Below are 23,245 nucleotides of genomic sequence, written 5' to 3'. Positions count from 1 at the left end.
ATCCCTTTCTTTCCCTGCAACCACGATTTCCGCTCATCTCTTCCTTGGTAACTTCATCCGTCTTCCCATTACCCCTTTTCTCCAGGTTTCTGTCTTTCTCTCCATCCCTTTCTTTCTCTTCACTTCTCCTTCCTCCTCTCACCCTCATTTCTTTCTCTTCTTCCTTTAAAGCTCTCCCCACCTCCCCTTTCTCACCTTTCCCAGCCACCCCCACCCTGCCTCTCCCCCCAGCCGCCCCTGCTGTCCCCAGGATCCATCTCTGGGCTGGGCCCCCAGGGACATGTCTCAGCAACTGGTAGACGGAATGCAACACACACACACGTGTGTGCTGTGGGTGTGCCTGTGTGTGCGCTGGCCTGAGCCACGGCTGCCTGGAACCGGAGCTGTGAGTGAACGTCTGTCCGTTCAGTGCCTGACGTGGGTCTGCGTGTTTGCACCAGGGTCTGTGGCGGAGGGCTGGGGCGCCTGGGTTTGTATCCCTGGGGACTCGGGGATGAACTCAGAGAGTTGTCGGTCACGGTCAGCTGCCCTCGGGGAGCCAGCCGGGGTCTGTCAGTGCTCTCACCCGTCAGGGAAACTGAGTCAGAGTAAGGGCAGGAAAGAGATGTGGGACCTGGGGTGCCCGGGCCTCCGCCCCTTGGACCAGAAGATCCGTGATGAATGTCTGTTTCCACACCCTTCTTTCCATGAATCTTTAAAAAGCCCTCTGCATCTAATTCTGTTCTTCTCTCTGCCCCTTACTGTGAACGTGGATGTATAACCTTCTGCCTTGTCACTACCTTGTTATATTTCTCCCTGCCTGTGACTCTGACGACCTTTGGTGTCTGGCGGGAGCCAGCTCCTGGACAGGCTGACGTGGAGCAGCGGGGAGAAATTCCTCTGTCCTTCTCACTCCTCGTCTCTGTCTCTCCCCGAGTCTCTGTCATTTTCTTTCTACGTCCCTGTCTGTTTCTCGGCTGTCTGAGGCTCCGCCTCTGTGTATTCCTGTCTGTTTCTCCTCCTCGTCCCCCCCACCCCGCAACCACTCTCTCTCTGTTTTGACCTAGGAGTATGTCTGCCCCTCTGCATCTCTGACGTGGCCCTGACTTTCTTCTTCCGTGGCTCTCTCCTCTCCCTGACTCGCCCGTGTCCATGTGTGTGTCTCTCTTTCTGTCTCTCCTTCTCCTTCTATCTCCCTCTCTATCTCTGTCTCTATCATCTTCTCTTAGTCTCTCTGCATCCCCGTCTCTTTTCTTTTTCTTTTTCTTTTCTTTTTTTTTATTTTTCTCAAGACAGAGTCTTGCTCTGTCACCCAGGCTGGATTGCAGTGGCGAGATCTTGGCTCACTGCAACCTTTGCCTCCCGGGTTCCAGTGATGCTCCTGCCTCCTCCTCCCAAGAAGCTGTAACTACAGGCGTGCACCACCACACCCACCTAATTGTTTGTATTTTTAGTAGAGATGGGATTTCACCATGTTGGCCAGGCTGGTCTTGAACTTCACACGTCAAGTGATCCGCCTGTTTTGGCCTTTCAAAATGCTGGGATTACAGGCGTGAGCCACCGTGCCTACCTTTGTGAGGCGCTCTCTCTCTCTCTCCCTCTCTCTCCCCCCCCCTTCTCTCTCTCTCTCTCTTTCATTCACTGTTTCTCTCCGTTTCTGTTTCTACATCTTCGCCTCTCCCCGCTGCTCCATCTCTTCCAGCATGTCCTGGAGTTCTCCCCTGCCAGATCCCAAGTCCTCACACCCTGGGTTTTCCCGAGGAGGCAGCCCCGGGCCAAGCCTCTTGCCTGGGCCTGGCTGTCAGGGAGAAGGGACATTCCCAAGGAGCCCGAACACCCCGCCCACCAACCAGGGCTGTGTCTGACGCTGTTGCTGGGAGCCAGGCCGCCTGGTGTCTGGCTGTGTCAGGATGATGGAACCTCAGATGATCTGAGGCCAGCCCAGAGCAGAAGGGGAGGGTGAGTCCTCTGCCCAGTGGGAGGGGGCAGTACAGGCTCCGCCCAGAAGCCAGGCATTTGGCTGCCCAGCCCCCACCCCGCCCTGCCCGGGTGGAGCAGCTGTATAAAACCAGATGTTTCTAAAACCAGAGTGTGGATGAGGAAGGAGAGCCAGGCCTTTAATCCCCAAAGGTTCCCTCCTTCAAGACCCAGGAGTCCAGGCCCCCAGCCCCTCCTCCCTCAGACCCAGGAGTCCAGGCCCCCAGCCCCTCCTCCCTCAGACCCAGGAGTCCAGGCTCAGAGCCCCTCCTCCCTCAGACCCCAAAGTCTCAACTCTCAGCTTTCTTCTACCTTGGACCTACATGTCCAGCCCCCAGAATTTCTTGCAAGAAGAGATGACCAAGGCTGGAAGCAGCCAAGACAAGTGCTGAAGGACAGGGAGCAGTGAAGCTGGGCTCTCCCACCCGAGGCTGGGCTGCTGGTGGAGGGACAGACAGGGGCCCGCACCCCTCACTAACAGTCATCTCTCCCGTGGTGGCTGAGCTCCAGTCCCTGCCCTGGGTCCACAGTGGCCCCCCGAACATTTCAGCCATCGTCAGGAAACCTCAGGGTACAGCTTACAGAACACCTGGACAGAAGGAGCGTAGGGTGGGAGAGGTAAGAAAAAATGAAGAAAGGGCAGAGGCGAGAACATTCATTCATTTTGGGGTCATCTCGTGAGCCCTGGTGGATGGGGCTGGGCTGGGCGATGCCGGGCACACAGAGTTGACTCAGCCCTGGGCCCTGCCCTTGGGGAGATGCCAGTCTGGTCGAGAAGACAGCTGTATAAACAGAGGGCCATGAAACAGTGCAAGGAGGCACCCACCCAGCCCAAGAGTCAGGGAGGACTTCTTGGAGGAGGTGATGCTGGCTGATGAGGAGTTAGCCGTGGCCAGGGTGGGATGGAAGGTGAGGCAAAAAAAAAGGGGCCTCCAAGTCAAGAAATGGTGTGGCCAGTCAAAAAAGTAAGAGTGGATTGATGCTGTGAAGCACACAGGTTGAAACGAGGTGGGGGATTGCAGGGTGCCTAATTTAAAAAAAAAATTTTTTTTTTTGACCAGGCACAGTGGCTCATGCCTCTAATCCCAGTACTTTAGGAGGCCAAGGCAGGCAGATCACTTAAGGTCAGGAGTTCGAGACCAGCCTGGCCCACATGGAGAACCCTTGTGTCTACTAAAAATGCAAAAATTAGCCAGGTGTGGTGACATGCACCTGTAATCCCAGCTACTCGGGAGGCTGAGGCAGGAGAGTCGCTTGAACCCTGGAGGCGGAGCTTGCAGTGAGCCACGATCACTCCACTGCACTCCAGACTCCCATTTCAAAAAAAAAAATTTAACTAACAATTATACATATTAATGGTGTACAATGTGACGTTTGTTCTATATATATATATATATATATATATATATATATACATTGTGAGATGGCTAAATCAAGCTATTTAAAGCATGCAACATGTCGGGTTTGGAATGCAGGAATCAGAGGCTGGTGGCACTGGGGAGCCGTGGAAGGCCTGTGAGCAGGGGAGGGACAGGATCAGCTCTGGGTCTGAGTACGGAACGAACTGGATGAAGAAACGGGGGGCTGTGGGCCAGGATGAGTTGCTGGGTAGTGGGGTTGCAGCAGAGATCCCTGGGGCTTTTCCAGGCTGGAGAGGAAGTGTGAGTGAGGTCGGGCAGAGGTGCAGGATCCCGGGAGCCAGGAGCAAGAAGACTGGGAGATGGACACAGACAGCGTGGGCTAACTCGCCAAGCCCCTGACCTCAGCTAGTGCTGACGACAGTTGCTTCTCTGCGCGCCCTGTCACAGGTAGGTACCTTCCGAGGAACCGGTGCGGGCAGGGGGTCTCTGGGCAGCAACCGGAAGAAGTCCTTGTTTTATTAAATGCTTGAATCCAGGTAGATGGTTTCTTTGCTAGGTGTCCTGGGTGGAGAAGGGAAATGCACTGGGGGGATCTAGATACTGAGAGCCAGAGGAGAAAGGGAGGGAGGGAGAGGGAGGAAGGACGGAAGGGGGCTTCTGCGACCATCTACTGAGTAGCGAAACCTGCCCTAGCCCTGGATTCCAGACCCCCTTCACTCTCCTCTGCTTTTTCCTCTTATTTTTCCCCGTAGCACGGATCCCCGTCCTACGTAATGCATAACTTGCATAAGGTATGTTTAGTCTCTCTCTTTTTTTTTTTTTTTTAAGACAAGAGTCTTGCCAGGCTGGAAGGCAGTGCTGTGATCTCGGCCCACTGCAACCTCCACCTCCCAGGTTCACACAATTCTCCTGCCTCTGCCTCTCAAGTAGCTGGGACTACGGGCAGGTGCCACCACGCCCAGCTAATTTTTCCATTTTTTTTTTATTTTAGTAGAGACGGGATTTCCCCATGTTCGCCAGGATGGTCTCAATCTCTTGACCTCATGATCTGCCCTCCTCGTCCTCCCAAAGTGCTGGGATTACAGGCGTGAGCCACTGTATCCGGCCATCTTTTTGTGCAGTGTGTATCTTCCTGGTTGGAAGGCAGGCTCTGCACAGACGCTGTCTTTCTCTGGCTTGTTCATGGCTCGTTCCTATGGACCTTTTTCTTTTCTTTCTTTTTTTTTTTTTTGAGACGGAGTTTCGCTCTTGTTACCCAGGCTGGAGTGCAATGGCGCCATCTCGGCTCACCGCAACCTCCGCCTCCTGGGCTCAGGCAATTCTCCTGCCTCAGCCTCCTGAGTAGCTGGGATTACAGGCACGTGCCACCATGCCCAGCTAATTTTTTTTGTATTTTTAGTAGAGACGGAGTTTCACCATGTTGACCAGGATGGTCTTGATCTCTTGACCTCGTGATCCACCCGCCTCGGCCTCCCAAAGTGCTGGGATTACAGGCGTGAGCCAACGCGCCCGGCCTTGGACCTTTTTCTAGTACCTGGTAGGTGCTCAACAAATATGTGTTGAACAAATGTGTGGGGTCAGGAGAGGAAGTCAGATTGGCAGATGGAGAAGGGAAAGAAAAAAGGTGAGCAGTCAGGGATGGTGGCTCACGCCTGTAAGCCCAGCACTTTGGGAGCCTGGGGTTGGGTGGATCATGAGGTCAGGGGTTCGAGACTAGCCTGGCCAACATGGTGAAACCCCGTCTCTACTAAAATGCAAAAATTAGCTCAATGCGGTGAGGCATGCCTGTAGTCGCAGCTACTCACAAGACTGACGCGGGAGAATCACTTGAACCCCAGAGGTGGAGTTTGCAGTGAGCCAAGATTGTGCCACTCCACTCCAGCCTAAGCAACAAAGCGACTCTGTCTGGGGGGGGGGGGGCGGGACAGAGAGGAAGGAATGAGGGAAGAAGAGATAAGGGAAGAAGGAGGACAGAGAGAGGGAGAGGAGGAGGGAGGGAAACAGAAGGAGGGGGAGGGAGAGAGACAGGGAAGGATAGGGAAGGGGGGAGGAGAGAAGTTGTGGAGAGAGAGTCCAGCAGCGGGGACCCCCACCCCATCCCTACATGATAATTCTATGGACACCACTCAGAGTGGCCAGTCCTGGGAGAGTGGCCAGTCCCAGGAGGTGGGACCTCAGACCAAAAAGACTCCAGGGTCAGCAAAGACCCTAAGTCTGGAAAGAGGCTGGCTCTGGACTTCCAGGAACTCAGAGCCCTGGGTGGGGGGGGGCGAGAGTTAGACTGGACACGCGCGTTCTGGGAAACACCTAGGCTCCCATGATTCTGCTGAAATCCTGGGAGGGAGGGAGGGAGGGAGCGCGGCCAGCAAGGATGACTGTACCTCCACCTTCTGCCTCCAGCCAGCGCCTCTGGGGGAAACTGTACGGCTTCTAGAGCTGGGAGGAGGGAGAGGAAGAACTGGAGGGGACAGCCCCGCCTGCCTGTCTCCTGTCGAAGGCACTTTCTACCCCAGCATCCACCGTCTCTCCTGCCCCTTTCCCTGGAGAGAAACAGAGGCTGCAAGAGCCAGAGGGAGAGGGAGGGAGAGGCTTCCTTTTGTAAAAGCTGTCTATCCTCTCCAGGAAAGCAAGAGAGGAGCAGATTCATTTTCCAGATAGGGAAACTGAGGCACAAGAAGAGTACTTTACTGGGACAAGCAATACAGCACACAGGCAGCACGACCACGTAACCGAAATCAGGCATTAGGCATCAACGCACTAGACTATACCCTGTCCATCACCGAGGGAGGAGGAAGGAGCTGTGAGCTTAGACTAAGATCTGAGAGCCTTGATTTCTGGGTCTGAGGGAGGAGGGGCTGGGGCCTAGACTCTGGGGTCTGTGGGAGGAGGGGCTGGGGTCCTGGACTCCTGGGTCTCGAGAGAGGGTCTAGTCCTGGACTCCTGGGTCTGAGGGAGGAGGGGCTGGACCTGGACTCCCAGGTCTGAGGGAGGAGGGGCTGGGGGCCTAGACTCTGGGGTCTGAGGGAGGAGGAGCTGGTCCCGGACTCCTGGGTCTCAGGGAGGTGGGGCTGGGGGCCTGGCATCCTGTGGGCTCAAGATGAGGCCTGGGCCCCTGGATTCTCAGCTCCATCCTTTGTATTCTGAGCACGGACAGAAAATTTTCCCAAGCCCAGCTTCCTTTCACACTTGTGGCTTAGCTCCACGGCTTAACCCCGCCCTCCGCAACTTCCCCTTGTCCAACTTGCCTCCTGCATCGGCCTCCACCACAGTCAGGGCAGAAGAGTCTCCATAGAACAAACACGGCAATCTGATTCAGAAAACAGATCTACAGGTGGGAATCCAGGGCCCTGGGCTGGTGGCCTGGACTTCTGGGGCCGCCGGGGAGGAGTGGATTTGAAAGAAAATCCCAGACCAGGCACGATGGCTCATGCCTGTAATCCCAGCACTTTGGGAGGCCGAGGCAGGCAGATCATGTGAGGTCAGGAGTTGGAGGCCAGCCTGGCCAACATGGTGAAATCCCGTCTCTACCAAAAACACAAAAATTAGCCGGGCGTGGTAGGGGGCAGGTGCCTGTAATCCCAGCCACTAAGGAGGCTGAGGCAGGAGAATTGCTTATACCTGAGAGGTGAAGGTTGCAGTGAGTGAGCCAAGATGATGCCAAAGCACTCCAGCCTGGGTGACAGAGTGAAACTGTGTCTCAAAAAAAACACGTAGGGCCGAGCACGGTGGCTCACGCCTGTAATCCCAGCACTTTGGGAGGCGGAGGTGGGCAGATCACCTGAGATCAGAAGTTTGAGGCCAGCCTGACCAACATGCAGAAACCCCGCCTCTACTAAAACTACAAAATTAGCCAGGCGTGGTGGCGCACGCCTGTAATCCCAGCTACTCCAGAGGCTGGGGCAGGAGAATGGCTTGAACTCAGGAGGCAGAGGTTGTAGTGAGCTGAGATCATGCCGCAAAACTTCATCTCAAAAAAAGAAAAAAAGAAAAACAAAAAACTAAAGAAAATAAAACCCTGTTTTTCCACTCCTAACATGTCTGACACTAAAGATGGAAGGCTTCCTTCTCACCAACATCAACTCCCCACCTCTCTGGACAGCAGCTGCATGTGTCACGATTCACTTCAGTTCTGACACAAACTCCCTGCGGTTAGCGCAGCCCCCGCAGGTGGAGGGCTCAGCCCCACGGGAGTGCCCCCCACTTCACCTGCCAGTCACAGGCACTGGGACCACAGGTACCCACATTTCTGCCTGACTTGGCTACAAATCAGAGGTCCCACCTGCTCCTGACATTCAGTAATTTGCCATCACAGCTCACAGAACTCAAGGAGCACTTTACTTCTGTGTAACTTTTGAGACACAGTTTCACTGTGTCACCCAGGCTGGAGTGCACTGGCATAATCTTGGCTCACTGCAACCTTCACCTCTCAGGTGTAAGCAATTCTCCTGCCTCAGCCTCCCTAGCAGCTGGGATTACAGGCACCTGCCCCCCCCCCACCACACCCAGCTCATTTCTCAGTTTATTAGAAAGAGTATTATAAAGGTTAGAGATGAGGGAGAACATGAGGTGGGGTCCAGAAGGGCTCCGAGTGCAGGAGATTCTGTCTCTGTGATGGTGCCATGCAGATGCCTTCACAAAGCTGGGACCTCTCCAGACCCCATTGTTTAGGGTTTTTGTGGATGTTCCTTTACATGGGCATTTTTGTTTTGGTTTGGTTTTTTGGGGTTTTTTTGAGATGGAGTTTTGCTCTTGTGGCCCAGGCTGGAGTGCAATGGCTTGATCTTCGGCTCAGCACACCCTCGGCCTCCCAGGTTCAAGCAATTCCCCTGCCTCAGCCTCCCCAGTAGCTGGGATTACAGGTATGCACCACCACACCCAGCTAATTTTGTATTTTCAGTAGAGATGGGATTTCTCTATGTTGGTCAGGCTGGTCTCGAACTCCGGACCTGGGGTGATCTGCCAGCCTCGGCCTCCCAAAGTGCTGGGATTACAGGCATGAGCCACCCCGCCCAGCCTATCTGGGCATGGTTAACAGAAAAACCAGACTCTATAAAGCACTTTATTTATTTATTTATTGGAGTCAAGATCTCACTCTGGGTGCAATGGCACCATCATGGCTCACTGCAGCCTCGACCTTCTGGGTTCAGGTGATCCTCCCACCTCAGTTTCTTCAGTGGCTGGGATTTCAGGTGTGTGCCCCCACACCCAGCAAATTTTTTAACTTTTTGTAGAGACAGGGTCTCCCTAGGTTACCCAGGATGGTCTCAAACTTCTGGGCTCAAGTGATCCTCCCGCCTCAGCTTCCCAAAGTGCTGGGATTTTTGGCATAAGCACCACACCTGGCCCCTGTAAAATATTTTAAAGTTTATTCTGGGACAATTTGAGTGACTGTGGTGTGCCCAGGGTTGGTCAGATTGTTTGGTTTGATGCTGCAGCCATAAAAAATGATGAGTTCGTGTCCTTTGCAGGGACCTGGATGACGCTGGAAGCCATCATTCTCAGCACACTAACACTGGAACAGAAAACCAAACACCGCGTGTTCTCACTCAGAAGTGGGAGTTGAACGATGAGAACATATGGACACAGGGAGGGGAACATGGCACACCAGGGCCTGTGGGAAGGTGGGGGATAAAGGGAGGGAGAGCATTAGGGCAAATACCTAATGCATGCAGGGCTCAAAACCCAGATGACGGTGCAGCAAACCACCATGGCACATGTGTACCTATATAACAAACCTGCACATTCTGCACGCGTATCGCAGAACTTAAAGTAAAATTAAAAAGAAAAAAAGTTTGGTTTGATGCGTTTTAGGGAGAAAGTCATAAATCAATACATGGAAGACACTTATTGGTTTGGCCTGAAAAGGCGGGCTATCTCGAAGAGGGGTGGGCTTACAGGTTATGGATGGATCCAGGGATTCTTTCATTTGCAGTTGGTTGAAGGAGTAAGACTCTGCTTAAAACCCGGAGTCTGCAAAATGAATGATTTACGATAAAGATGCTGTATAGCAAGATTGATGGCCCATAGATGTGACTTAACACCTGCCTTAGGTCTTGTATGTAATTTTGTATCTTTTTTTTTTTTTTTTTTTTTTTTTTTTTTTGAGACGGAGTTTCACTCTTGTTACCCAGGCTGGAGTGCAATGGCGCGATCTCGGCTCACCGCAACCTCCGCCTCCTGGGTTCAGGCAATTCTCCTGCCTCAGCCTCCTGAGTAGCTGGGATTACAGGCACGTGCCACCATGCCCAGCTAATTTTTTGCATTTTTAGTAGAGACGGGGTTTCACCATGTTGACCAGGATGGTCTCTATCTCTCAACCTCGTGATCCACCCGCCTAGGCCTCCCAAAGTGCTGGGATTTCAGGCTTGAGCCACCACGCCCGGCCTGTAATTTGGTATCTTATCACCACGAAGGCTGTTTTTTCCATCTTACGACCTCTATTTTAACTATAATGCTGTCTGCTGTCATTCCTAAATTCCAAAAGGGAAGGGGTATAATAAGGCGTGTACCACCTGCCTTCAAGTCACGGCCAAGAGCTCAGATTTTAAGGTTTCACTGGGATTCCTTGGGCCAACAAAGGGTCCTGTTGAGTCAGGGGTGGGTGGCGGTGGTGAGGGAGCGAAGGGACGGCCTTAGGATTTTATTTTTATTTTACAGCATGATTGATTAAATCATTGACCGCTGGTGATTAGTCAATCTCCAGCTCCTCTCCCCTCTTGGAATTTGGGGCATGAGGCTAAAAATTCCACTGGAATTACAGGGTTCACCTCTCTGGCAACCATCCGCCCAGACCCGTCTCATTAGTACAAACTCAGGTATGGCTGATAGGGGCTAATTATGAACAACAAAATATGCTCTTCTCACCTCCTTACTCAGGAAGTTACAAGAATTTTAGGAGCCCATGCCAGAAATCGGGGAAAGAAACAAATATATATTTATATTTTTTAGACAAGGTCTCACTCTATTGCCCAGGCTGGAATGCAGTGGGGTTTGGTCACTGTTCACTGCAGCCTCAACCTCGTAGTTTCAAGCAATCCTCCCACCTTAGCCTCCTGAGTTGCTGGAAATACAGGCTGTGCCACTATGCCCAGCTAATTTTATTGGATTTTTTGTAGAGACAGGAGCTCACTATATTGCCCAGGCTGGTCTCAAACTCCTAGCCTCAAGTGATTCTTCCACCTAGACCTCCCAAAGTGCTGGAATTACAGGTGTAAGCTGCCTCACCTGGCCCAAATATTTATTTATTTATTTATTATGTTTTTACTGTGTCATCCAGGCTGGAATGCAGTGGCACAATCCTGGCTCACTGCAACCTTCACCTCCCAGGTTCAAGTGATTCCCTTGCCTCAGCCTCCCAAGTAGCCGGGATTGCAGTATTGTGGCACCACACCCAGCTAATTTTTGTATTTTTAGAAGAGACAGGGTTTCACCATGTTGGCCAGGCTGATCCCCGCCTGCCTCAGCCTCCCAAAGTGCTGGGATTCCAGGCGTGAGTCACTGCACCCGGCCCCAAATACATATTTCTTATTGTCCTAGTCCCTTCTGTCTGCTGTAACAATTACCCTAAGCTGGGTAGTTTATAAACAACAGAAATTTTATTTCTCACACTTCAGAGGTTGGGAAGTCCAGGACCTGGGTACTGGCAGATTTGGTGGCTGCTGAGACCGCTTTTTCTGATTCATAAATTGAATTGCTGTGACCCCACATGGTGGTAAGGGCAGGGGTCTCTCTCTTGGACTTGTCATGCAAAAGCACCACTCCCATGCATGAGGGCTCATAACCTAATCACCCCCTAAACATGCCCACTTCTAATATCATCTCCTTGGGGATTAGGATCTCAGCAATGAAGTGAAGGGGACCCAAATACTTATTGCATCTCAGTTAGTTGCCTCTTCCTGGCATGGAGCCATTTCATTCCTGGGAGCCTCTCTTTTTTCATCTGTAAAATGGGACTATCTCAATTTGTCCTTCATAGGATAGCCCTTAAGATTAAGAGAGAGTCTGTCTGGCACCCTGGAATATGAGGTGAGTTTAGACATTCCTGAAAGAGCGGAGGCTGAAGGTCTCCAGGACTAACTCAGGGGACAACAGGGGGATCCTTCCCTGGACACCCCACCCCCTCACCCTCTCTGGATACCCCACCTCTCTGAGGAGTAAGCCACGCTGGAGCTGGGAGGAGCCCACACTCTGCCATCAGACACCCCTGGATTCCAAGGCGGGCAGCCTTGCAAAAGCCACCTCCTGGCTCTGAGCCTCCCCCTCCCCCTAGGCCACCTGCAGACAAGGAGAACCCATACCCCTGTTGATGCAGGTGGGTGGAACTCTGTTTGGCATCCACTTAATCCCTGGACCCCCAGCATGGGGTGAATAGACCTTCTTCCCCAGGACATAGCAGAAAGCTCCGAACAGCCTGGTGAGCAGCCAGCACAGAGGGTGTGTCACCGAAGGGGCGCGCCTGCGGGCTCCAGATAGAGTCAGAGCTGCAGGCATCCGGCGGCCCCTTTCTGTGACCAAGCCTGCAGACACCCGCAGTCCGGAGGCTCAAAACCACAATGTTGTCATTCCCCGTGAATGCTGTAAGATGAAGAGGAAATGACATGGTCGTGCTTTCCCGTCTATATATTACATGAGACGGTTACATATGGGGATGTTCTAACCCCCAGAACCTGTGACCGCAACCTTATTTGAAAAGAGGGGTTTTGCAAATTTCATAAAATTAAGAACTTCAAGATGAGTATGTCCTAGATTTAAACTGAGCCCCAAACCCTTATAAGAGTGAGGCAGAGGGAGATAGACAAAAAACACGGAGAAGCAGGTGATGTGAAGATGGGGGCAGAGACTGGAGTGGTGAACCCACAAGCCAGGTGTATTCATTTTCTAAGGCTTCTGTAATAACAAAGTACATCTGTCCCTCAGTACCCTTCAATCCACATGGAATGGGTTGGCAGGTGGCCCCCAAAATATACATCTAAGTCCTAACCTGCAGAGCCTATGAATGTGACCTTATTTGGATAAAGGGTTTTAAGAGCTTCTGAAGATGTCATGGAGTTAAGGATTTTGAGATGAGATCTGGCTTTTCAAGCCTGCTACCATCCTGGCCAACACCCTTCTGGTCCTTGGGATAATTTCCATTTTCCAGATGTTGAGAGATAAGAGAGAGTCCAAGGAAGTACCACAAAGCACACGAGACACACCCTCCACCATCGGCTCTTGTCATTGTATATTCAGGTGTTTGCAAAACTGGTCCGTGGACCCCAAAGCATCCACATTACCTGTGTGCATCTGGTAAACACAGCAATTACTGGTCTCCACTGCTGTTTATTCCAACTTTCTGAGCTCAGGGCTATGGAAATGATTTAAACAAATGCCCCACGTAATTCTTACATACAGTTTGAGAACCATCTGATTACGGGTAAAACATGCCTCCCAAAGTGAAATAATAAGACTGAATGTGGTGTCTCACTCCTATAATCCCAGCACTTTGGGAGGCTGAGGTGGGAGTATTGCTTGAGCCCCAGGGGTTTCGAGACCAGCCTGGCAACACAGTGAGACATTGTCGAAAAAAAAAAAATTAAAAATTGGCTGGATGTGGTGGTGTACGCTTACAGTTCCAGTTGCTTGGGAGGCTGAGGTAGGAGGATCACTTGAGCCCAGGAGATTGAGGCCGCAGTGAGCTATGATTGTACCACTGCATTCCAGCCTGGGCAACAGAGGGAGACCCTATCTCTAAAAGGAAAAGAAAGTGATGCAAAGACAGAGGTGGAGATTGCAGTGATGTATCACTGACCAAGTGTACTAGTTTTTAAAAAAAAAAAAGTACAGATCTCCCTCAGTATTCTCTGGGGATTGCTTCCCAGACCCTGTGGATACTAAAATGTACATTTGTTCAAGACACTTACATAAAATGGTGTAGTATTTGCACATAATCTATGAACATGCTCCCATAACTTTATACTTATTTATTTGTGATTTTTTGAGACAGAGTTTCACTCTGTCGCCCAGGCTGAAGCGAAGCAGCAGGATTTCAGCTCCACATCTTGGGTTCAAGTGATTCTCCTGCCTCAGCCTCCTGAGTAACTGGAATTACAGGCAGCCGCCATCAAGCCTGGCTATTTTTTGTATGTTTAGTAGAGACAGGGTTTTGCCATGTTGGCCAGGCTGGTTTCAAACTCCTGACCTCAAGTAATCGGACTGCCTCAGCCTCCCAAACTGCTCCCATATACTTTAAATCATATCTAGCTTAAGATACCTAATACAGTGTACATGATATGCAGTTGTTACAGTGTATTACTAAAATTTGTATTAATTTTTTTTACTGCTTTTTTCAAATGTTTTCTAATTGTGATTGGTTGAATCCTTACCTGTGGAAACCACACATAACAAGGGCTGACTGTGACAAACTCAGGGGACTCAACAACAGACACTTACTGTCTCAAAGTTTTGGAAGCTAAAAGTCCAAGATCAGGATGTTCCAGCAGGCTTCGTTTCCTCCGAGGGTTGTGAGGCAGAATGTCTTCTAGCCTTTCGCCTAGCTTCTGGTGATTCTTCCTTCTTTCTTTGAGACAGGCTCTTTCTCTGCCGCCCAAGATGGAGTACAGTCAGCTCACTGCCCATTAGCCTCTGAGCCAGTGAGCTGACCCAGGCACAATCAGCTCATTGCAACCTCTGCCTCTCAGGCTTTAGCCAGCCTCCCGTCTCAGCCTCCCAACTGGCTGGGACTACAGCCACAGGTCACCATGCTCAGCTAATTAAAAAAAAAAAAAAAATTGGGCTGGGCGCAGTGACTCACACCTGTAATTTCAGCACTTTGGGAGGCCAAGGCAGGCAGATCACCTGAGGTCGGGAGTTCAAGACCAGTCTGACTAACAAGGAGAAACCCTGTCTCTACTACAAATACAAAATTAGGCAGGCATGGTGGTGCACGCCTGTAACACAGCTACTCGGGAGGCTGAGGCCGGAGAGTCACTTGAACCCGGGAGGCGGAGGCTGCAGTGAGCCGAGATTGTGCCACTGCACTCCAGCCTGGGCAACAAGAGTGAAACTCTGTCTCAAAAAAAAAAATTGTAGAGACGAAGTCTCACCACATTGCCAGGCTAGTCTTGAACTTGTGGGCTCAAGCAATCCTCCCACCTCAGCCTCCCAAGTAGCTGGGACTGTGGGTGAGAGACATCTCACCAGGTTAGGCTTATTTTTTAATTTTTATTTTTTAGACAGGGTCTTGGTCTGTCACCCGGGCTGGAGTACAATGGTGTGATCACAGCTCACTGCAACCTGGAACTCCCGGCCTCAAGTGATCCTCCTGCTTCAGCCTCCCTAGTAGCTGGGACCATAGGTGTGCACCACCACACCCTGCTCACTTTTTAATATTCTGTGATGACGGGGTCTTGCTATGTTGCCCAGCCTGGCCGCCAAATCCTGGGCTCAAGCAGTCCTCCTACCTTAGCCTCCCAGAGTGCTGAGATTACAGGCATGATCCACCATGCTTGGCTGCTTCTGGTGCACCACACTGACGATCTTTGGTGATTTGCTGAGAAGCATTCCTTGGCTCGTGGAAGCATCACCGCAACCTCTGACCTCCTCATCACATCGTGTTCTTCCTGTGTGTGCGTCTGCGTCCAGATTTCCCCTTTCTGTAAGGACACCAGTCATATTGGATTATGGCTCCACCCTAGTCCAGTATGACCTCACCTTAACTTAAATAATTACATCTGCCGTGATCCAGTATCCAAATAAGGACACGTTCTGAGGGGCTGGGGGTTGGGACTTCAACGTCGGAATGGAGGGTGTGGAGACGACAAAATTCCATCCCTAACACCGAGGAATGGCAAGGATGGCAGCTGCCACCGGGAGCTAGGACAGAGGCGTGGAAGGGACTCTCCCCCAGAGCCTCCAAAAGCAGCCAACCCTGCCAACGCTTTGATTTCAGACTTCTGGCTTCCAGTACTGTGACATAATGTTTCTGTGGTTTGAAGCCACTTGGTTTGTGGTAATGAGTTACAGCACCCTAGCCAACTAACATGCCAGCCCTGCGCAGGACACATGTGAGCGCGTGATGATCAAGCTGCCCTCTGTGCCCCAGAGAAGCTCGCAGGGACCCTGCGTGCTCTTCTAAGGTGCCTGGGATCACAGCAGATCACTGGAGAGTGTTTGCTCGCCCCTAACCCCAGGTGCAGGGACTTCAGGGTAATACCTACTAAATGATCCCTTACAGCTGCTGCTTGACAAAAAGGGAGGTGCAAGCGGGGAGGACGGGGTAGGGTGGGTCATGCAGGAAGTGTCACGTCAGTGTGATTGCAGAAGACAGACACTAAGCAACCCTGTCTCCAGCAAGTGGAAATGGTCTTTATGTTGATGGTGGCCGTGATAGATATATGTTTTTATTTTATTTTATTTTGAGACAGGGTCTTGCTCTTACCACCCAGGCTAGAGTTCTTTGGCACGATCACAACTCACTGCAGCCTCGACCTTCCAGGCTCAGCCTCAGTCCTCCTGCCTAAGCCTCCTGAGTAGCTGGGACTACACGTATACGCCACAAAGCCTGGCCGATTTTTTTTTTTTTTTTTTTTTTTTTGGTAGAGACACTGTTTCTCCATGTTGCCCAGGCTGGTCTGGAACTCCTGAGCTTTGGTTGGAACTCCGCCTGCTTTGGCCTCAAGTGCTCGGGTTACAGGTGTGAGCCACCGTGCCTGGCCAGCCATGATGCAGATGCTCAGGTCTGTGCTTCCCGTCTCGTCTTCATGAGCTCCAACCAAAAGCCTCCCTCAGGTAGCTATTACTGCTCCCATGTTACAGAGAAAATTGACATTCAGAAAGGGACATGGGCTGGGCGCGGTGGCTCATGCCTGTAATCTCAGCACTTTGGGAGGCTGAGGCGGGTGGATCACCTGAGGTTGGGAGTTCGAGACCAGCCTGACCAACATAGAGAAACCCCATCTCTACCAAAAATACAAAAAATTAACCAGGCATGGTGGCACGTTCCTGTAGTCCCAGCTACTTGGAAGGCTGAGGCAGGAGAATCACTTGCACATGGGAGGCAGAGGTTGCGTTGAGCCAAGATCACTCCATTGCACTCCAGTCTGGGCAACAAGAGCAAAACTCCATCTCAAAAACAAAAACAAAAAAACAAAGAGGGAAATTACTGTCTGAGGTCACACAAGTAGTAACGACCGGGATCTGAACACGACTGTTACAGGATCCAAAGAATGTGTGCTTTCTACATGGTGATGTGCTGATAAATGTTTAACAACTGGCTCTCCAAGGGGAAAAATGTATGTCTGTGTATAAACACATATGTTTACAAAAAATTTTATAAAGATACGTACCACACAGTTTTCAAAGAATAATAATATAATCTACAATTCTCTTTATTGTAAATGCCATACAATTATAACTTCAGGGTGACTTGCTATTTCTTGCAAAATCCAGTACGAGTTTTTATTTTATTTTTTAGGTTTTATGTTTTTGAGATGGAGTCTTGCTCTGTCACCCAGGCTGGAGTGCAATGGCGCAATCTTGGCTCACTGCAACCTCTGCCTCCCAAGTTCAAATGATTCTCTTGACTTAGCCTCCTGAATAGCTGAGATTACAGGTGCACAACCCCATGCCCAGCTAATTTTTGTATTTTTAGTAAAGATGGAGTTTCACCATGTTGGCCAGGCTGATCTCGAACTTCTGACCTCAGGTAATCTGCCTGCCTCAGCCTCCCAAAGTGCTGAGATTACAGGTGTGAACCACCACACCCAACCCAATATTAACATTTAAATGGATAGATTTAGTAACACAGCTTACCCTCTCTATCGTGGGTGAGCCACATGCAATCCGTTGAAGGCCTAAATAGAACAGAAAGGCCAGCCCTCCTATGAATAAAAGGAATTCCTCCTGCCTGACAACCTTTAAGCTGGGACGTGAGATTTTTGTTTGTTTGTTTTGTTTTGTTTTGTTTCCTGCTTTTGGACATAAAATTAAAACATTAGCTCTTTCTGAGTCTCAAGGCTGCCAGCCTTTGGACTTCTCTCCTGATTCTCAGCTCTTCACACTAGGACTGGGACTCACCACCAGCATTCCTGGGTCTCCAGCTCTCTTTAACTAAATCATTTTAGTGTGCTACCTTTTTCTTGAGAGGACCATTACTGACACAGAAAAAGTAACTGATTTCCCCCAGATCACAGAGCTTATAAGAGATGAGGTCTGGATTCCAATCCAGTCAACTTGATAGGATGGTCAGTGTCTAAATTCTCAAAGAAGGATTTTTTTTTCCCCATAGAGGCGCCATTCAGGGGTAAGCTGGATATTGCTAAGATCTGAGAGAAGACAGGGGCTATCATTTATTCTCGTTCTTTGACCGAATCACAGGCCATTGTCTCTCCTCTGTTTGCTGGTTCATGCAAGACTAGGAGCTCCCCCAGTAAGTGGCCCTAAGGGTAATACCCATCCCCCACAAGCCAGGTCTCTCCCCCATTCTCTTGCTCAGCCTCAAGTCACAGGAACCACCCTGTGGTTGATTCATCCTGACATTTATTATGGATACATTAGAAATGGATAGTTGAGTTGTGAGTTGTAGAAACTCAGTCAAGCTGGCTTAAGTTAAACCTCCTGGCTGGCAGAACACAAGGGAATTTAAAGGAAGTTCAACTGCAGACAGTACATCTAGACCTTAGAGGAAATGAAACATAATCTGGGACTTCATCATCTCTCACTTCTCTGCTCAAATCCTCTGCTCCGTTTTCTCTCTGTGACTCTTTCTAGCAAACGATCCAACCTGAGGGTGTCCTGGGGATTCTGCAAATTTGCATCTGGTATCAGAAGCAAGGGTGGTCTTGCATGAAGGCTGTGCCCTCTAACTTTGTAGCAGGTTCCTATTTTACTGTACCCTCCTTCTGGGTCTCAATTTCTCCATCTGTCAACACAGGAAGAAGAACTCAGCTGACTTCATGGAGCTGGTGACCTAAGGGGTTTCCCGGATTTGCAAGCATCATGGGTAATTATAAATGAGGTACAGAAGCAAAAGGTTTAGTTAAACCATCAGTTATTGAAGCCTTTTGTTGGCAAGGAGAAGGCAAGGATCACACAATGCCCTCTGGAAGCTCTGGGGTCAGTGGCATAGATTAAATACATGCATTGGATGCTGATGAGCAAGGCTTACAGAGCTTCATGGGAGTTGTGCAGAGAAAACCATCATGGGAGTCCAGAGAAGAGCTAGATTCCCAAGGACCACATCATGTCATCAAAACTCAGGAATCTCCCCTTGCACTGGAATGAAATCAGCCTTCATCGCCCAGCCCCTCACCCAAAGACAGGTGCTGCTGTAGATGGACTCTGGACCCGCCAGGCTTCTCCTTCCTCTCTTCTTTCTGTTGATTCTCTCTCCTTTTCTCCTCTGTTTCTTGTTTATAATAAAATGACAGTGTCTATAATGGCAACTAAATGATTGCTGCAAGAGCAGGCACCAGAAATCTTCTTAAGGTGGATGCTGTCACCAATAAATGACTTTAGTTGGGAAAGGAGACCTGACGGATAAAGAGTCAGAGTCGGCCGGGTGCGGTGGCTCACGTCTGTCATCCCAGCACTTTGGGACGCCGAGGTGGGTGTATCACTTGAGATCAGGAGTTCGAGACCAGCCTGGCCACCATGGCAAACCTCATCTCTACTGAAAATGCAAAAATTAGCCAGGCATTTGACCATGAAGAGGTTGAAGGTGGCCGTGTCATAATGCATTATGACATAGCCATGTCATAATGCAAAAATTATGGCACATGCCTGTAATCCCAGCTACCCAAGGGATCAGTCTCTTGCCTCAGGGCAGGAGAATCACTTGAACTTGGGAGGTGCAGGATGCAGTGAGCTGAGATCATGACATTGCACTCCAGCCTGGGCAACAGAGAGGGACTTCGTCTCAAAAAAAAAAAAAAAGAGAGAGAGAGAGTCAAAGGAAAGATGGCTAAATTACTCTGGATTGTTAAAAAAGAAAAAAAGCAGAAATCTGGAAGTGAGGAGATAAGAGGGAGAATGGACTTTTAAAAGGGTGTCTCAAGTTCAGCTGGAAGTGTCATGTTTGTCAATTGCTAGCCAGTTGCATATTCCCACACTGCCAAGCTTCTGTAAAATGTGTTCCACATTTGCCGGGCGCGGTGGCTCAAGCCTGTAATCCCAGCACTTTGAGAGGCCGAGGCGGGTGGATCACGAGGTCAAGAGATCGAGACCATCCCGGTCAACATGGTGAAACCCCGTCTCTACTAAAAATACAAAAAATTAGCTGGGCATGGTGGCGCGTGCCTATAATCCCAGCTACTCAGGAGGCTGAGGCGGGAGAATTGCCGGAACCCAGGAGATGGAGGTTGCGGTGAGCCGAGATCGCGCCATTGCACTCCAGCCTGGGTAACAAGAGCGAAACTCCGTCTAAAAAAAAAAAAAAAAAAAAAAAAAAAAAAAAAAAAAAATGTGTTCCACATTTAAATACCTTTTAAGGTAGCTTTTCAGGAAATGGAGGGAAATGTCTGAGTTCCTCTCTGGGTTAATTTCATTCAGGGCAGCAACCACCAGACATGGTGTGAATTGGACTGATTCAGTTGAAGCAAGACTTAGAGTCAGAGGTGAAAACATGGGCACCGGGGGCCCTGCCTTGCGGAGAGGACAATCTCTTTCTCAAAATTTATGATACAAAAGATTAGGCAATCAGGTAGATCTCAAGGGATGAGGGGTCTTCAGCTGACATCTAAATAACTTTATATTTTTACTCATTTGTTGACCAATAAAGGCTGAGGGCTTTATATAAAGTATCTTTTTGTATATCTTGTCTGATTTAAGCCACACTCTTTCACACTTCTCCCTCCTCCTTCATTTACCTAGGATGATGACATAATTTATTTTTCACAGCAGGACACTTTTCAGAATGGAAGTAGGCACTACTAATCGTTATGCCGGAATGATGGGTATCACTCACTACTGATAATTCAGGACTAATAATCACGGGCATCATTCAGGCCCATTTCAGGCAAACAAGGATGCAGACGACAGCTTCTTCCTCTCATTTCCCACCTCTGACCACCCGAGGCTGAGGTCCGAAATCAATAATAAACTCAGATCTGTTTATTCTCCCCAGATTGGGGGACGCAAAGGCTTTTTTTTTTTGTGATAAGTGATAATAAACAATGTGTAAGAAAGTGTTACGTCCAGTGGAGTCTTTGCTAGAAGAAATCAGAACAACAGATTCTGTTTTCACTCTTGCCTCTGGGGTTACCTTGGCCAGAGGGATGGGAGGTGCTTCTCCATTCGCTGGATGGGCTCAGCACTCTTGGGGATGAAGAAGACCGTGATACGAATCGTAGTCCCAATATGTACTGGGTATGACATTTTATTAGGTCAGGTATGCAAAGTGAATGTCGGGCTCTTGCCAAGAGCTGGTCTTCTCTTTTAATGCCTGCAGCAGCCTCCCTCAAATGTGTTACTATGAGGGTGAAATGGGTTAAAACCAGAAAGCATGAGCCCGTGATTGACATGCAGTCTGCACTGATTAACATTAAGTTTTACTTTCTTTATGGTACCCATTTTGCAGATGAGGAAAGTGAGGCTTAGAGCATTTCAGTTAATTGTTTAAAGTCACCCAACAGCCCAGGCTGTCAAATTCCAGCAAATGTCTCTTTCTGCCTCTGCCCTGCCATGCTACTGGTACAGAAGTGCTGTCTAATATACTAGTCACTCACCACATGTGGCTTTTAAGCACTTGAAATGTGGCTAGTCCAGTTGGAGATGGCTGTAGGGGTAAAACACCCAGCAGACTTCAAAGACTTCGTATGAAAAAAAATATTGTGAACCATCTCACTACAGTTTTTATACTGAATACATGTTAAAAGGATAATAATTTGGCTATTTAAGTTTAGGTTAGATATTTTATTAAAATGAAGTTCACTTGTTTCTCTTCATCTTGTTAAAGTGCCTACTTGACACTTTAAAACTATGTATGTGGTTCACATTTCTTTCTTTCTTTTTTTTTTTTTTTTTTTTTTTTTTTTTTGAGACAGAGTTTCGCTCTTGTTACCCAGGCTGGAGTGCAATGGCGCGATCTCGGGTCACCGCAGCCTCCACATCCTGAGTTCAGGCAATTCTCCTGCCTCAGCCTCCTGAGTAGCTGGGATTACAGGCACGCGCCACCATGCCCAGCTAATTTTTTGTATTTTTAGTAGAGATGGGGTTTCACCATGTTGACCAGGATGGTCTCGATCTCTTGACCTCGTGATCCACCCGCCTCGGCCTCCCAAAGTGCTGAGATTACAGGTTTGAGCCACCGCGCCCAGCATGGCTCACATTTCTACTGAACTTTGATACTCCACAATCTCAGAAACAACTCAGAGTTACCTCCCTCCCCTACCACCCACCCAACCACCAGAAGACCCCGAGGGCTGTTTGTCCTCAAGAATCTCTAAGGCAACCAGTTCGAAAGACTGTTGCAGTGAGTGAGGAAGATTCTGCAGTGATGAGCCGGAACATACTAGAGAGGAAAGCCTGTGCGATTTTGTCCAGTTATGATTCAAGGGAGAATCTTGTGATTTACAATGAGCACAGACCATGGTGGTTGCCATCGATGAAGCACCTTATACTTGGCAATCACTGTACCATGTTCTCAACTTTCTTGCCTCTGATCTCAGCAAGCACAGCATTGACTATACAGCATCATCACTGTGTGACAGAAGAGGAAACTAGGACCTTGAGGAGAAGTGACCAGCCTATGTCTCCAAATGCATGACAGAGCAGGGCTGTTTTCTGCTGCTGGGTCCCATGCACCGCGCAGAACCAGTCTCTTTATTCGGAGACTCATCACTGCTCTGAAAGGTGATTCCTTCTGTTTTACACTCATTTCCCCATGACCCATCATCATCATTAGGGCTCTTTTGCTTTCTCCTGAAAGCTTCAAACCAAACAGGCTTTCCCACCCCGCCTCATGCGCTCAAGCTGATGCCCTTGCCTCCTGCTCCGCCAGATTCTCCTTCTGCTGCATCGCTGTTCTCTGCCCTCACCTCAATGACCAGAAAACAAGTGTTCCCATCCAAGAACTACTCTCTACGGATCCTGCAAAATGTACTCCCTCATTCACTCAAGAACTTCCCTCCTTCACTTAGCCCCTCTCTCTCCTGCAACAGCGTACCGTCTATATTCCATCATTCCCATCAGGACCCCAATAAACGCTAGAGCAGGCGTCCCCAAACTTTTTACACAGGGGGCCAGTTCACTGTCCCTCAGGCCATTGGAGGGCCGCCACATACTGTGCTCCTCTCACTGACCACCAATGAAAGAGGTGCCCCTTCCTGAAGTGCGGCGGGAAGCTGGATAAATGGCCTCAGGGGGCCGCATGCGGCCCACGGGCTGTAGTTTGGGGACGCCTGAGCTAGAGCCTATTTATTTATTTATTTATTTATTTATTTATTTATTTATTTGAGATGGAGTCTCACTCTGTAACCCAGGCTGGAGTGCAGTGGCGCCATCTCAGCTCACTGCAACCCCCCACCTCACAGATTCAAGCAATTCTCCTGCCTCAGCCTCCCAAGTCATTGGGATTACAGGCACCTGCCACCACCCCTGGCTAATTTTTGTATTTTTAATAGAGGTGGGGGTTTCACCATGTTGGCCAGGCTGGTCTCAAACTCCTGACCTCAAGTGATCCACCTGCCTCGGCCTCCTAAAGTGCTGGGATTACAGGCATGAGCCACCGCACCTGGCCTATCTAGAACCTCTTTAAAAAACTTATTCTTCAACTCCATATCCTTCTTCAACCAGAGTCTATTGTATTCACCGGTGTATTAAGTGTGTCTGTGTCAAGTTACCCAGTCCCCCGGCATATGTTTCTTACCTGGACTGTCCACCGGCTGTGGTCCTGCTCTGGGCAGTTCTAGGTCCAAGTCGCCTGGGGAGCGTGACTCAGGCTCTAATGGTCTCTA

The 23,245-nt window shown here is 49.7% G+C and overlaps 2 long non-coding RNA genes across 5 annotated transcripts in view; one reads left to right on the top strand and one right to left on the bottom strand.

The window, feature by feature from the left end:
- LOC141581245 (uncharacterized) overlaps positions 1-9,114 on the top strand; it is a 13,559-nt gene extending 4,445 nt beyond the window's left edge. For both annotated transcript variants that reach the window (XR_012513756.1, XR_012513757.1), the window contains exons 2-4: positions 3,604-3,764; positions 4,070-4,108; positions 8,786-9,114. This is a non-coding gene — a long non-coding RNA (uncharacterized LOC141581245). The remainder of the gene's footprint in view (positions 1-3,603; positions 3,765-4,069; positions 4,109-8,785) is intronic.
- LOC141581243 (uncharacterized) lies at positions 8,244-23,245 on the bottom strand. Of its 3 annotated transcripts, XR_012513755.1 has the most exons (5): positions 23,158-23,245; positions 14,756-14,947; positions 13,746-13,892; positions 9,213-9,287; positions 8,250-8,829 (listed from the first exon to the last, which is right to left on the bottom strand). It is a non-coding gene; the product is annotated as an uncharacterized LOC141581243 (long non-coding RNA). The 3 variants fall into 3 exon arrangements; XR_012513753.1 differs by having other exon boundaries at positions 8,244-8,829; positions 9,213-13,892; XR_012513754.1 differs by having other exon boundaries at positions 8,244-9,287.

Source organism: Saimiri boliviensis, chromosome 14 (assembly GCF_048565385.1).
Source record: "Saimiri boliviensis isolate mSaiBol1 chromosome 14, mSaiBol1.pri, whole genome shotgun sequence".
In the NCBI taxonomy this organism is placed as follows: domain Eukaryota; kingdom Metazoa; phylum Chordata; class Mammalia; order Primates; family Cebidae; genus Saimiri; species Saimiri boliviensis.
Note: the sequence above shows the minus strand (reverse complement) of the source record. Positions and strands in the feature narration are given on the sequence as shown.